At 39.5% G+C, this 16,694-nt stretch overlaps 1 pseudogene; it reads left to right on the forward strand.

Moving 5' to 3' along the window:
• The first annotated feature begins 12,748 nt into the window (after nt 1-12,748).
• LOC120532086 lies at nt 12,749-13,862 on the forward strand (annotated as a pseudogene).
• The last annotated feature ends 2,832 nt before the right edge of the window (nt 13,863-16,694 follow it).

Consider the following 16,694-nt stretch of genomic DNA (forward strand, 5'->3'; position numbering starts at 1 on the left):
CTTAATAGTTTGGAAATCAATAAACTGAATCATTTGTTTTTTTTCAGTGGTTATGTTTTCTGTCAGACCCTAAAAGTAAAGCTCCTTTAAAACGTGCTATGATTTTCTCCCATCATTGACATTCCAAGGCATATGACAATGGTCCTTCACGCAGTGCATCCGTTCTCCTATTGTCCCATTCTGCAAATAATCTAATTCAAAATGGGTCTTTTAATTTTTTTAACAGGATGTAGGCCAATTAAAAGCCATCCACCTATCCATTCATTTAACCCTTTTAGTTTTAGGGTCAGTGGAAACCACAGACAGCTCCAGCAGTGTCAAACCAGCCCAGGAAGGGATGGCAGTAAAACAAACTCTGTTGTCCATATTTAATATTTACACTATTTTATGCATGAAGAAATGCACAATATTTATACAGTACATTGTGAGTCATCCATAAATCGTAAAAGCAACTGGCCATGATAGGACAGCCACTCTGCTTTTTAATTGCTAAAGCTTCATGAGAATGAAGATCAAGATGAGAAACTTATCAAAATCTGACAAGAAGCAACCTTTTTTTTTGAAGTTGTATTAATTTTATTGCAATCATTCCATACAAATCAATCAATTTTTACAAAAAGTAAAACTGAGTTAAGAACAAGTTGATCCCCACCCCTGAGAGAGAGAGCAAGGCAAATGGCATAAAATTTAAGGCTTGTAAACATACCTAATTTAATAAATTTGATAAGCCAATAGAGATGAATGCAGAAGACAAATAAATATAGAAATAATTGCTTCCTCTGTGCTTTAAAAGCTTATTTTAAAATATTACTGATTAGATCCTGCCATGTTTTGAAAAAAGTCTGTACAGATCCTCTAACTGACTATTTGATTTTTTCCACTTTCAAATAGTATAAAACATCGGTTTCCCACTGTTTTAAAAGAGGAGAGTTTGGGTTGTTCCAGTTTAGCAGAATAAGTCTGCGTGCCAAAAGTGTAGTGAATGCAATCACAGTTTGTTTGTCTTTCTCCACTTTAAACCCATCTGGAAGAACCCCAAAACACAGCTGTTAATGGGTTAGGAGGGATTGTGAGACCAAGGCTGTCTGAAAGATAATTAAAAATTTTGGTCCAGAATGATGTTAATTTGGTGCATGCCCAGAACATGGGGCCCAGTGAGGCTGGGACTTGATTGCAGCGTTCACAGGTTGGATCATGTCCTGGAAACATTTTGGAGAGTTTTAGATGAGACATATGTGCTTGATATATAATTTTGAGTTGTATAATTGTATGCTTTGCGCATATGGAGCTCAAGGGAATTCTCTGCATTGCTACTTTCCACTCCTTTTCTGATATATTAATTGAGAGATCTTTTTCCCAGTGTCCTCTTGGATCTTTGAAAGGGAGGGACTGTAAAATGATTTTATATATTGCAGAGATGGTGTCTGAGTCCTTGAGATTGAACAATAGTTTTTCCAGCATGGATGAGGGTACAAGATGAGGAAAATCAGGAAGGCTCTGTTTAACAAAGTTCCTAATTTGTAGATAGTGAAAGAAATGTGTAGCTGGAATGTTAAATTTGGAATGTAATTGTTCATAGGATGCAAAGACGTTGTCTACATAAAGATGTCTAAGCAAGTTAATCCCCAATTTTTTCCATATACAGTATTAAAAACTGCATATGTTCGCGAAGATTGAAAGAGGTGGTTCTCTTGCAGAGGTGCCACAGATAAAAGCTTCTCCGTCTTAAAATGCTTTCTGCATTGGTTCCATATTCTAAGTGAGTGAAGCACAATTGGGTTATTAGTATATTGCCGATAACTTGCGTTTATTGGGGCACAGAGCAGAGAATATAAAGAAGTACTGCAGGATTTTACTTCTATTGCGGACCAAGCCTGTGTATGTTCTTCTATTTGTGTCCAGGTTCTTATCGCCTGTATATTTGCTGCCCAGTAATAAAACTGGAAGTTAGGTAGAGCCATGCCACCTTCTGCCTTTTGTCTTTGTAGGGTCGCTCTTTGGATACATGGATGTTTTGATTTCCAAAAAAATGAGGTTATTATTGAATCTAATTGCTTAAAAAATTATTTATTGATGTATATTGGGATGTTTTGAAATAAAAAAGGAGCTTAGGAAGAATATTCATCTAACAGAGTTAATTCTTCCAGAATGAAATGGGTTGACCATCTATGCAAGTCTTGCTTAATTTTTTACATGCAGACGGCGAAATTTTATTGATAAAGAGCTTTATGTTTACTTGTGATGTTTACACCTAGGTATTTAACCTGTTCTGCAATGATAAAAGGTAGGGTATCTAATCTAATATTATATGCTTGAGAATTCACTGGAAAGAGTACATTTTTATTCAGATTAATTCTGAGACCAGAGATCTTTTGAAATTCTGTGAGTGCTGTTAAGACTGCAGGCACAGAATTTTGTGGGTCTGATATATACAGTACCATATTGTCTGCATATAGTGAAATTTTCTGTTCGGTCCTTCTCTGATAATGTTTGATTTAGTTGATGAGTATATTACATTAAACAGGCGTCGAAGATTTGAAGATAAGTGTCCAGTTTGATCTTGTGATATTACCGAGGGGAGTACTTTCTCCATCCTTCTAGCTATGATTTTGGAGAGTATTTTAACGTCATAGCATCTAGTAATTCTGATAGAGCCAGAGGTTTATAGAGTTCCTCCGGACTAAAAGTGTCTATTTGTGGTATCTGTAATGTATCCAGAAATGCATTAGATTGTGTATTGTCTTCTTTAACCTCAGTAGTATATAGGGATTTATAGTAGTCTCTGAAAGTGTGCATTATATTTTTGTGGTCGATGATTTTGTCTCCGTTCGTGTTGGTGATTACTGAGATTGCGTTGTGCACTTCTTGCTTGTGAATTTGTTGAGCTAAAAGCTTATTAGCTTTCTCTCCATGTTCATAGTAATGATGTCTGGATTTATAAATTAGTTGTTCAGTTTCTTTAGTTGTCAAGAGGTTTAGTTCTGAATGCAGAGCCTGCCTTTTCCTATGTAGAGCCTTGCTTGGTAGTCTGGCATGTTCTTCATCTATTCTAGTAATTTTTTATCTCTGCTACTTTCTTGGTTTCTAAATTTATTTCTGTGGGAAAGATATGAGATAATCTTTCCTCTTAAGAAGGCCTTAAAAGTTTCCCAGAGTATTCCTGCAGAAATCTCTGAGGATGTATTTGTCTCTAGGAAGAAACTGATTTGTTTGGGATATAAATTCTGTACAATTCTCATCTGCTAATAGAAGCGGGTTGAGACGCCATCTGCGAGGTGAGTGTGTGGGGCATAGTCACTTTAGCTCCAAGATCAGAGGTGCATGGTCAGAAATAACAATAGCATTGTATTTGCAAGATTTAATCATAGGCAAGAAGTTATTATCTATAAAGAAATGAGTAGCAATGATGTACTGGTGCATAGAAAGAATATATTCTTGAGACTGGGTTTAGAAACCTCCAGGGGTCTGATAAGTTGTGATCAGTTATAAACTTTGTAATTATCTTTGCGGTGTTAGATGTCGTTCCCCCTGTGGTAGAAGTCCTATCTAAGAGTGGATTTAAAACACAATTAAAGTCCCAGCCATTATAATTTTATGAGTGTTCAGATTGGGAATGGATGCAAATAAATTTTGTATAAATTCCTTATCATCAACATTAGGTGCATAAGCATTTATCAAAATCATTTTACAGTTAGATAAGTCTCCCATGACCATCCCATATGGATCCAATACTACATCTGATGCTACAAATGAGACTGTTCTATGTATGAGAATTCCCACACCTCTAGTTTTCTTTGTAAAACTAGCATAGAACATTTGGCCAGTCTAGTCTTTTTGCAGCCGGAACTGATCCTTGCTTAGTAAGTGGGTCTCCTGTAAAAATACTATTTTAGCGTTTAGACCTGTTAGGTGAGAGAGTACTTTCTTTCTCTTTAATTCATGATTCAGGCCTTTAACATTCCAGCTCACGAAGTTAACTGTCCCATCATGGAGACATTGATTCTGAGTTTTTGATGTCATTTTATAGTCTTAACTGGAAGTGAGACAGCTTAGGCCTTAATTTCCTATTTCCCCAAGAGTTATTGCCATGCAGCCTATTATTACATTGGTAGTTATAATTATAAAGATTAAAAGGATATATTAGGTATAGATCTAGCCTGCTCTCTTTCTCTCCCCACCCTACCTTTTTTGCCTGCCCACGTGAGGCTAGAACCCACTTCACACAGTCCCGGTCCTCTGACATACCCAGAGACAGAGCACGTCCAAAGCAAAACAAGCCCCCACACAGCAGCGTTTTAGGGTTAAAAAATAGAGATATCTATTACCAATACAGTCTAAATACTATATGCATAAAATCTAATCATTAACAAACTGTGCACTTAGAATATATATAATCTTCAGCAATCTTAGTGTATTAAGATAATACACCCGGATAATAAACCCGGGGAATGGTGTTAGAAATTGGTCCAGAATAAGCATAATAAGTCTCATTGCAATAATAGCAATAACAATAAACCAAGGGTGTGATGTTGAACAGTCTCGTTTAGGGTAGAGAGAAAATAATTAGATAAAAAAAGAAAAAAGAAAAAAGAAAAAAAAAAGTAATTAAGCACAAACGTCTATAATTGTAATTAAAACATAAACAGATAGCGCCCGAGTAATAATGAGTGATAATGAGATATATAATGATAAAAACCAGTATTTTACAAAAATAGATCAGACAGTAGATTATTAATCCCTGCCATATCATTAACGGCAATGACTGACTATTATTTATCAGAATAGTCCCGGGATCAGCTTTCTTAATTCCTTTTCTGTTTCTTCCTTGCTAGCGAAAACATAGAATTGACCCTGCAATTCCACTTTCAGTTTGGCAGGATACAAGAGGCTGTAAACCGGTGTTTAATGTTGTAGAAGGCTGCGCGTTTTGGTAGCTGTTGCTGGAAAGAAATCAGGGAAGATACGAATGTGGTTATTTTCATATATAATCTCTTGCTTGTGTCTGAGGAGTGCCATCACCTCTAGCTTAAGTGATAATCTTTCAAAGCGAATAATAAAAGATCTACTGGTAGGTCTAACGGTATTTGATCTGCGTACACGATAAGCCACTGCTATCTCAGAATCTGCTTTAAAGTCCTCTCCAATTATCTTAGAAAAAGGTTTAGCTGCGAATTTCACAGGGTTTGGACTTTCTCGATTCTCAGGCAGACCTTCAATTCTGACATTATTCCTTCTGCTTCCATCTTCCAAACCAGCTGGTCTGTCTCCAAGTTTCTTGCATTCGGAGCTGACAGTTGCTGCTTTTTCTTCAGCACTGGCAGCTAGATTTTCAGCTGTTTCAATCCAAGTCGTGAATGTCTCCTTGACATTGATCAGCAAGCATGCTTAGTTTAACCGAGGTTTCCTGAATGTGCTCTTCAATTTTACCCAGCATATCTTTAAAAACTTTATTATCCTGCTGCTGCATCTGTCGCAGCTCCTGTTGCAACCCCTGTCGCAGCTTCTCATTTGCCTTTTCCCTTGCCTTCTCATTTGCCTTCTCACTTTTCTTTATCTCTTGCATGAGCTCAGTGAACATCACCTTCAGTTCAGACAGATTAATTCTGCTTTCTTGCACCGTAGGTGAAGCGGCAGGCTCTATTGTAGCCGGTGTCCCCGATGTTCCCGGCTTACGTGGAGTAATTGAAATCGTGGACTGCAAGGCCTTTTCCAGTTTCAGGTGATCTTCTCCAATCAGCGAGCTATCGAGACCTGCTTCACTCGCGCTCGTACATTCGCTCCCCATTTCGCTCTCAGTTGCCGGCAATGTAGCGAACCATGGTCCCGAGGAGTCTGGGCTTTTGCCCATCTGATCTAGGTCAGTCTCTGAAAGGCCGTATCTTGAACTAGGGCTTACCGATCTTAGCTTGGGTGCAGCTTTAGTTTTCGGTTCTTTTGGACCCCCTTTCTTGTTGGCTTACATATACTGTAGCAGTGCCCCTCAGGTTGGATAAATATAGGATATCTCAGGATAATAAGCAGATAATATGAAAAATAACACCACTGCTAGCGGAGTTCTGCTTCAGACGTTCATCTCTTGCAACGGACGAGACTAATCAGGAAGCAACTTTTTAAAAACTCCATAGAGCTTTGTGTTAAATGAAGATGTTATATGGCCTCAGGTCCATGGATCTGTGAAGGGCCATGGTTGCCGAGTGTTAAAAATATTTAAGTAAAGCTGAGGTCACACACCTAAGAATTTTTTTATCTGATGTGGATTTCTCCATAAAGTCTCCCATAATCCATCAGTGTCCTGTACTCTATATGGTTCACATAATTTTCCAGAATCTAAACCTCAGTTTTGATATCTCGCCCACTGAACACTGCAGCTTGAGAGGACACCAGCTCTTAAACTGCATACCTGATGGGTAGAGTCAAACTGAAATCACTACAGGAGGGTTTTCAAAAATATTCTTCAGCTCATTGATACTTTATAGTCTCATAAGTCCCTGACTCGTCTCCTGATATAAGGTTTGAATAGGCTCTGGGCTCAAGGTGGGTTAAAGCCCCTCTTGGAATCATTTCTGGCCTCTTCCCAAAATATCTTTTGGGTTCAGAGACAGTTTTATGAAGTCCCTTCTGATACAAAATCATCCCTTGTAGGGCCAGATCTATTCAGGGCTTCCCTGTTTGAGGACCAGCAACATCCTTTACATGAGTATGTGACCATGTGTGCACTGGTGGCCAAGAAGGTCTATTATTACTTGAAGGCCTCAATTTCCTTCTTAGCAAAGCATCATGATAACCCAGAAAAGTGCTGGACCACCAGTCCTCTTTAGTCCTGAGGGAAAAGAGTTATAGTCACACTTGCCTCTCTCTCAGGCTGGTGCCTAAAGCCTTTCCAGGATAGCCAGTTTATGCACAGTAAATACAGGATTCGGAGTGCAATGTGCAGTGGTCTTAGACTATTGAGATAGAGAAGAAGTTAACCTCTCTTTAGTGACCTATCAGGCTTCTAACTGTAGGATGGTTACATTTTGTGGTGGGCCCTTCCTGTTTCATCCTCAGTACGTTTGGCATGATGACATGTGTCATTAGTGTCAAAACTTTCCCATCTCATTCTATCGAGGCATTTATTGGCTGTTAGACAGGACAAGCAATCACCCCACCCTGTCTGTTATGCTATCCATTATAAATCTTAAAAATTGTTATAGAAGTTTATAGAGTCGACTGTGACCGACAGAGAGGTTGAGGGAATGGAGATAAAAATGCTGTCCTGGGGTGCTTTCTAAGTGCAGCCTCATGTTTGCATAGCTTTCATCCCAGAGGCACTTCATAAAGTTGATTTGCAACACTCATTTGTCTCAGTGTGTGTTGGTAGGTTTTACAGTGAATATTCCGAGGGTTCATTTTTTTACCAGATGCAGGCCCTGCTATGAAAAATGGATGTGGAAAATGTAGTTAATAACCTGCAGCTACTTTACTAGCACATAATAAACTTGCTTCTCTTTCCAAATGAAATTTAAGACTTGCAAACTACACCCTCCCATCATCTCGTGTGGCATATACAGCCATTCATGTGTAGCTGAGGAGGAACTGAGCAGAAAAGCACAAAGACAAGAAGTAGGATTAAAGGTGACCTTTTTCTCCATGTTTCAAAGAATTTTTATTTATCAGTTACGGTGTATCCCTCTAACGTATCTCCAATTACGGCCTCAGTACAAAAATGTACAAAATTCGTAGAATAAAATTACAGTAAGCACACTTATCTGACTTCCTCATAACTGCAGACAAAGCCGTCTTTATTTATGAGAGCTGAAGTGCAGCCCGGCCGTGTCTCTTAAGCTCTGGAGAGAGCTGCCACTTTGCACCGTATGCACAGATGGTGCCGGCTGCACAATGTGGAATAAATGGGATCGAAGACAAAGCTGGAAATGAGGACCATGGGCAGGCATGACCCCGTGGGTCTCAATGCATGTCATCCAGCGTGTAGATGAGCTGCTGGTTTGTAGTGGGAAGCACCATGAATGTTTCATTTAATGACACAAGGCATGATTTGGAAAGTTTGAATGAAATACGTCAGCATTATCTCAGGTGCATATTGGGAGGCTGCTCTGTTATGTCAATATCAAATTTATTTATACAGAAACACATGTGAATACACAGGTGCCTCTTCAACTGTGCTTCTTTTTAATTTAGTAATAATTCCTTCTCATTTCCTAATAATACAGGTGTTGAAAATGTCTGAATATTGAAGAATTCAGTATTTTTGTTCCAGGTGACCAAGGTCGGTGTTATTTGTAGCAAGAGTTAGACATGAGGCAGAGTATAATGTGCAGGGAAGAAAATCCCAGACAGACACATTTGACCTGTTTTAAGCTGAATATGATAGGGCTTCTGGAGGACCACCCACCATGGGAGTGTCCATCATGCTCCAAGAAATCTGTGGTAACTGGCCTGACAATGTGACAGCAAAGAATTGGCAGTCCTTGAATTTTTTTATTCAGGGCCCATACATAAAATAGGTCAGGCACACACTAAAGAAAAAGAACGGACATCCCAGCCACAGCTCTGGTTTCTCTGTCTTACTGTAATGTGCATTGTAGATCAAGTGAAATGAAAGGCACCATTAAAGGGCCTTAAATCCTAGGGTTTTCTAAAAAGTGAATTCCATAATGAGGTTTGTTGGTGAGATTTATTGGACAAGGAAGTGAAAGTTAGTGCTACTTGGAGGGAGGAAGACAGTGAAGAGAAGGAAATATTAAGAGAAGTGTGGATCATGTCTCTTACAGCAGGCAGAAGTCCTGTCATCTATAAAGGGAGACCATGAGAGTGCTTGTCTGGTTTTGGTATTCTTTATTCACTCCCCTTCGTCAAGCATCTGCCTTATTTTTACTAAATAAAATATGTCTTTTGGTAAATTTCTATCATTTGAGTTCAGGCTAAAGTTTGACGACTGACTGATTGGGACATGATGAGGCATCAGCACATGACACTGTCCAATGATATGAAGGGAGGAAAAAATAAACACTTCATTTGCACACATTTAAAAATTAGCAATAAAACATCAGCCACCAAGATGTCATTCAAAGGCTTGTCGAGACATTGCCCAAAGGCGTGACGAGACGTCACCAAGCAGCCCTCCAGCGACCATATGATGACAAGCTGAAACACTGCCAAGGAATGTGCTAAGACTTTGTCCAGAGACAGGCTGGGACATCACACAAAGTCACATTGAGACATTTCAGGAAGGGAAAAGAAACATTCAGAGGTGCAATGAGACATCAGGGACACATGATGACAGGGTGAACCATCACCAGGCACACTGACCAGCAATTCTAACAAGACTTTGCCAAAAGGCAGGCTTTGTTAGGATTTCATGATTTTATACATTTTTCTTTTAAACTTTTTTCTGTGGTTTTGAATTATAGAAAAGTTCTTTGCATCTTTGTTTTCCTATTGTAATTTTGTTTTAGCCTTTTTCATTTAATTTTTAGTTTTACTTTGATTTATAATGCAATGCTATTTTGTTTTCCTATGAGCACCTCCATTTTGTTAAGCCAGTGCCATGATGCATCTTCTTGTTGCTAAGGCGGTGTCCCAGAAGTTGCATCACATGATGATGCATGACATCATCAGCACAACTATATATAAGCAAGCATTCTGAGTTACTCATTGTCCATGTTTGTGGATACTCTCTTGGAATCTTGTGTAAACTATAGTGTAGGTCTTCTGCCAAATAAACTAGCGATTGTGTTTCTGATTACAACTTTGGATCACATTTAGGTTTTGTAGGCTTGATTTATTGATTTTCACCTGGCATGCTACTGACGTATGTTTCTTCTTCTGACTCATTATTCGATCAAAACATGGAGAAGCATGTTGTGAAAACCAAAAATATAAATTAGAAAAACATAGCCCACAGTTTTTTAATAGCAGAATCAGAAATGTACGGAAAAGCAAATGTAAAGAAATAGTCTTTATTATATTCACAGTATTGGATAGCATTTGATGTAAAAGAAATCCCATAACGTAGATGACATCACACATAAGCGTGGCTGGGTTGTTACCAAGATAACAACATGTCAAATGGCAGTGCCCATTAAGAAAGAAATGTGCCAGGAAAGACAGTACCCAATAATTTAAAATTATTAAAGCAACTATCAGCCACAAGCAATGACAACATTAATTTCCCAGTATTCAAAACCACAGTTGGATACACAAACTAGCAGTAACGCATGACAATACTTCCATAATAAATTAAGGATGAATACAATTCAAAATAGTGGCAAGTAACAAAAGAGTTAAAACATTGTGTAGAGACCTGGCACTAACATCACTGAGGCCACATTTGGAGGTGGACATAAATGGATGATGACCACATTTATCACAAGTGTAAGTGCTGATGTGTAGCAACCATTTAAGCAAAATCTCATGTGAATTGTGCCCAGGGAAAGCAATACATAAGATATCTATCCAGGCATGATGGAGGCACTGAATACCCATATTAATATAGGTGTAAATGCAATCCAGCTCAGTTATATCTGGAGACAACTGAGATACAAAACATCCATTAATGCCAGGTGTAAAGGGTCTAACAACTTTCACATAGTTTGTCCAGAGGCTGTCTGGGACGCATGAATGGTTACTGCAGGAGAAGGCAGTCACCCCGTGAGACTGACAGGTTTAATAGATTACCTGTGCAATTCAAATGAATCATGTTCCAAAGGTAATGTCAGAATTACAGTATGTTAAGTTTCAGACATAGAACTTGTATAGCATTTTGAACATTTAATTGATGTCAGATAATTTTAGACAATCTTAGTTAAAGCACAAATCAATACAAAAGGCCACAATTTAAAGCAAGTAGAAACCAAAAATGCATTGAAATTGTTTATAATGGAATGGTAGCACTTACACATCAGCAGCTCCTCTAAATGGCTGTCATAGATTAGTAATCAATACCAAACCTGCATGTATAATTAAGAAGAGAAAATCACATGGGGAGTATGAAAAACAGCTTATTACATAATAAAGACATTTGAACCAGTAAAACATACAATATGAAAACGGCAGTGAAACAATGACAATACATTAGCATCCGGGGTACAGAAACGTCACCTTGAAGCAGGTGGGAGATGACAGAGCCACACTGATAATTAAACCATTTCTGAAATCCTCAAATTTTCAACTCAGTTTAATTCATTTCATTCTTCTTATACATTGCTCTAAAAAGAATTTGTTCATAATCCAACTGTTACTTAAAAATTATACAGCACAGCAGACAAACATTACTAAACAAAGTAATTGCAGTAAATACTAGCAATAGCAATAAATATCACTAAATATTAATAATAAAAATAAATAATTCAAACACATGTAACAGACATGTTGAATAATACAAGTGCTCTGCTTACACAGAAGCATATAAACAAGTATTTAAAAAATCCTTAAGAACTGGGAAATCATGACCCAAAAACAGGAGTCAAATGAATGAAACCAAAACACTAATCCAAACTCAAGATATTTTTAAAAAAAGCAAAAATCTTAACCCTAAACTCTCATGATATACATTTCAGGAATGTTTTGGAAGTATCCACAATCTTGGTCAAAGTGTTGTCCACCACACCATTCCCTAAATGGCAGCGCTGACGATGTCATCACAAATGACTTCCGTGATGTCACTAACTATCAGCAGGTCACTGCATCACAGCCACTTTTCCAACAATCATCAGAAAACAAAATATTGTCACCCTTTAGTTTTAAACATTGTTGCAGTTATTGTCTAATTAGATAGCTAAATCCGACTCTGTAACCTGATGGGCTTTTAGCACATCAGGCCCTTATATCCAAAACTTCTCTGAGTCCCTTCAAGGTCATATGCATAGTCTCAGTTAAGTTATCTATTCATCTTAGTCTCTGTCTTCCTGTTCTCCTCTTGCCATCATTTTTCCCCAACATGAGATTCTTCTCGAAGGAATTATATCTTCTCATTATATGACCAAAGTATTTGAGCTTTTCTTTGACAATCAAGCCTTCCAATGAGAACTCTGTATTTCTTCAAGTGTTGATTTGTTTTATTTTCTTGCTGTCCAAGGAACTATCATCAGTTTTCTCCAGCACCAAAGTTTAAAAGTGTCAATTCTTTTGCATTCAGCATTAGTGATAGTCCAACTCTCACACCTATACATCACTACTGAAAACACCATAGCTTTAACTATACAGACCTTTGTTGACAATATGATGTCTCTGGTCTGTAGTGTTTTTTTTCTAAATTTGTCTTAGTTATCCTTCCCAAGAGTAAGCACTGTTTAACTTCATGGCTGCAACCTTCATCTATAGAAAACATGGGTTCCAAACAAAACAAAATCCATGGCTGCTTTCACTTCCTTTTCATCTGTTAGAAAAGACTTGACAAGGCTGCTTAACATAATCTTAGTTGTCTTAATGTTGAGAGCATTAAGTCAGCTTTTGCACTTTGTTTTTTCACTTTCATCAAAAGCCTCTTCAGATCCTCCTCACTTTCAACTGATGCTAACATAATGGGGAAAACAAGATTCCTTTTCAAGAGGATCAAAGGTATTAAAGTAAAATTTGTATTAAAAATGAGTAAAATAAGTGTAGTAAAATGCATAATTGTATCGGAAGAACCCCAGCAATAAAGATACATGACACCCTGATTGATCTAGTGCCTGACATTTTGAAAAGTGATATTAAATGGGCTCTAGAAAAAAAAACATTTATGCTAATAATAAGGCTGCAGGATGAGATGGAGAAAAGCCGGAAGGCTGTCCAGAGTCCAATGAGAACAGGAATTGTATCAGCATCATCAACTACAAAATTCGCAACATGGAATGCTCGGACATTGTACCAATGCTGCAAATTGGGACAACTGCTTCGTGAGTTTGACAACTATGGTCTGGGTATTTTGGGCATAAGCGAGATGCGATGGACAGGAAGTGGATGATTGGCCAGCGAGGGGAAGACCATCCTATACTCCGGCCATATTGAGCAGCATTCGGCTGGCGTGGGGCTCATCCTGAACCAGCTGACTGCACAAGCCCTGCTGGGATGGAAGCCAGTTAATGAATGAATCATCACCGCTCGGTTCCAATCGTGGCACTTGAAGACAACCATGGTTCAAGTATATGCACCAATCGAGGATGCGAGCGGCGACACGAAGGACGCTTTCTACGAAGAACTGCACGATACACTCAATGGCATTTCAAAGCACAACGTCCTTATTCTGATGGGAGACTTCAACGCCCAGATCAGCGATTACTGGCAAGGATGGGAACATGCGGTCGGTCCACATGGATCGGCGGTGGACACCAACGACAACGGAGATCGCCTGTTGTCCCTTTGCAGACTCCTCGATATCACCATCGGGAACACGTATTTTGCCCATAAGACCATTCACAAGAAGACCTGGAACTCACCTGACTGAAACAACAGCAACGAAATTGATTATATCTGCATTGGGAATAGGTGGAGATCATCACTCCGGGATGTGAGGGTCTATCGTGGCGCCAATATTGGATCGGACTGCCATCTCCTAGTGGCTGCAGTTCAGCTTAAACTAAAGAAGACATCGGCACAGAAACCCGCCCAACCATTCGCCATTGAGAAGTTCAAAGATCAAACTTCTAGCGACCTCTTCCAATTGGAATTGAGGAACTGAGTCCAGTTGCTGCTGGATCCGGGACCACACGTGGATGTTGATCGACGAGAGAAGACAGGCGAAGCACCACCGCAACCAAGCAAAGACCGCCAGTGAGAAAGAAGCGACCGCCGTCAGATATCAAGATCTTGATCGTCAAGTCAAGCGGGCCTATCGAGCATACAAGAAGGCTTGGATGGAGAAGAAGAGCGGCGAAGCCTAGGAGGCCGCTAACAGAAACGACGCAAAGATGCTGTACCGAATTGTACGAGAATTGTCTGGCACCAAGAGTAACGCCAACGTGCCTATCAAGAGCATGAACGGCGATATCCTCCTCAGCAAAGAAGATCAGAACGGCCATTGGATAGAGCATTTCCGTGAGACCCTCAACCAGCCAGCTCCGGACTCAACCCACGATTTCGATACAATCATTTCTTCTGAACCTCTTGAGGTGAGTGTGGACAGAATCACAACTGCGGAAGTCAAGAAGACGATTCAAAGTCTCAAAAACAATAAGGCCAGATTGGATCTCAGCAGAAATGCTGAAGCATTTTGGAGACGAGATGATCCGACGATTGGCCCGACTGCTAGATAGTGTCTGGCAGGAAGAACGGGTTCCGGCGGACTGGAAACGAGGCGCCATTGTCAAGCTCCTGAAAAAAGGGGCCCGTTCTGACTGCAACAACTGGAGAGGAATCACACTATTTTTTTTTTGTTTTTTGTATCAGCATGATGCTGCTGGATTATATGAATTTCCCCTTGGGATTAATAAAGTATCTATCTATCTATCTATCTATCTATCTATCTATCTATCTATCTATCTATCTATCTATCTATCTATCTATCTATCTATCTATCTATCTATCTATCTATCTATCTATCTATCTATTATCGGTACCTGGAAAAGTGCTTGGCATCGTTCTGCTAAACTGACTCCGTCGTGATATAGACCAAATGCTGTGAGAAGAACAAGCAGGGTTCAGGCAAGGACAATCGTGTAGTGAGCAGATATTTTCGCTCAGGAATATTATCGAGCAATGCAGCAAACTCCAAAAAACGCTCCTGATAAATTTCATCGACTTCAAAAAAGCCTTTGACAGTATCCACTGTAAATCATTGTGGTGCATAGCCGCACTTTATGGCGTACCCCAGCGCTTCATTTCCATCTTCAAGAATCTTCAAGAATCTGTATCAAGGCTCAAGCTGTTGTGTGAAGACCGAAGAGGGCCATACGGATTTCTTTGATATCGAGATAGGTGTTCGCCAAGGTTGCATCCCATCGCCTTTTCTCTTCCTCCTTGTGATCGATTTTGTCACCAAATGCGCGATGGACAACGCGGATTTTGGTATCAGCCTGAAAGACCAAGCTCGCCTCACCAACCTGGATTTTGCAGACGATGCAGTGCTACTAGCTTCGACCAAACCCTCCCTTCAATGAATGACCATCTCACTGAGTGAAGAGGCTTCGAAGGTGAGTCTTCGCATCAACACTGAAAAGTCGAAGATCATGACCATCAACTGAAAGACCAGCACAGGAATCAAGATCGAGAATAAGCTGGTAGATGAGGACGACCAGTTTACATACCTCGGGAGCATCGTGGCCAAGGACGGCGGTACAGACGTGGGCGTCAGCTCCAGAACTGGCAAGGCCTCAGCAGTCTTCCAACGCCTCCGCCAAATTTGGGTATCGGCATCGGTTTAGCACGCCCATCAAGATACGTCTCCTCAACACCATCGTTATTCCGACGGCCATCTATCCTAGCGAGACGTGGAAGCATACGAAGCAGATCGCCGGAAAGCTCAATACATTCCAACAATGCTGCCTGAGAAAAATTCTTTGAATCTCCTATCGTGACCGTATCACAAGCGATGAAGTTCGAAGAAGAGCAAAAACTCGCCGACTGGAAGCGATTGTCACTGAGCGCCAAATGCGCCTTGCAGGGAATGTTCTCCGCCTACCAGAAAATCGGCACCCAAAGATTGCGATGTACTGGGTTCCCCCGGGAGGAAAAAAGGAATATTGGATGACCAAAGATCATCTGGAGAAGAACCCTGCATGAAGACCTCAAGAACATCGACATCAGTTGGCAAAATATGAATATTATCGCTGAGGATTGACCTCGTTGGCAGATGCTTGTTGCCTGATGTGCTAAAATGCACAGGAGGAACTAATTCTAAGTAAATAAGTAAGCATGAGACAGAATCCTAGGTGAACAGTTTAAAAATCTGCAAGATAATGCTGTAAAAGTGTTGCTTGCAGTCTGCCAGGAGACTTCCAAACATAATTATAATAAAATTAACAAAGCTCATAAAAAATATTAGCAAGAAAGTTCAAATACATTGGAATCCACCATGGTTCAAAACATCCATAAACATTATTTCAACACCAGGAAATGGCACTGCTGATTCAGTTCCTGACTGTTTGTAGCTCCGTGACTTGTTACAATGTGTTAAACATGGTTATTATTATTTTTTAGCTCAGTCTAGGCTGATCATGTAAGGAGTGAGGGCACACTTTTACTGGCATTAAGGGGCAACTGCCCACAGGTGACACCCTAGTTAGGTCAAACAGTTTTATTGGCCCTAGTGTGCTTTTAAGCTTTTCTTCTTTTTGAAAGTTAGAACCAAGACAAATTGAGATATTTTGCTGACCTGATGTCTCTCTCTTACTCTGTTGTGCATTTTTCCTCATCTTCAGGACAACAACCTTATCTTCTACACTATGTTCTTTAAGTTATAGCAGACTATGACATGGGATAATAATAATAATAATAATAATAATAATAATAATAATAATAATAATAATAATAATGGTTAAATTGTATCTTGTAGGCCACACCAAAACAACAATAAGTAATGGTTGCTCTAGAAATTGCTGTGCATTTCACACCTGATAAAAAGACCACTGAGGCTCCCATAGTCCTTAGCTTGACCTCCTGTAATGGGGTTTTCTACTAGTGCCCTGTGCTGAATACAACCTGACAGAAGACAGTTTTACAAAAAGACACCATCATGTGTTACAGAATATATGCTGACATTTCAGAAGATAAGATGA

Source organism: Polypterus senegalus, chromosome 7 (genome assembly GCF_016835505.1).
Source record: "Polypterus senegalus isolate Bchr_013 chromosome 7, ASM1683550v1, whole genome shotgun sequence".
Lineage (NCBI taxonomy): Eukaryota > Metazoa > Chordata > Cladistia > Polypteriformes > Polypteridae > Polypterus > Polypterus senegalus.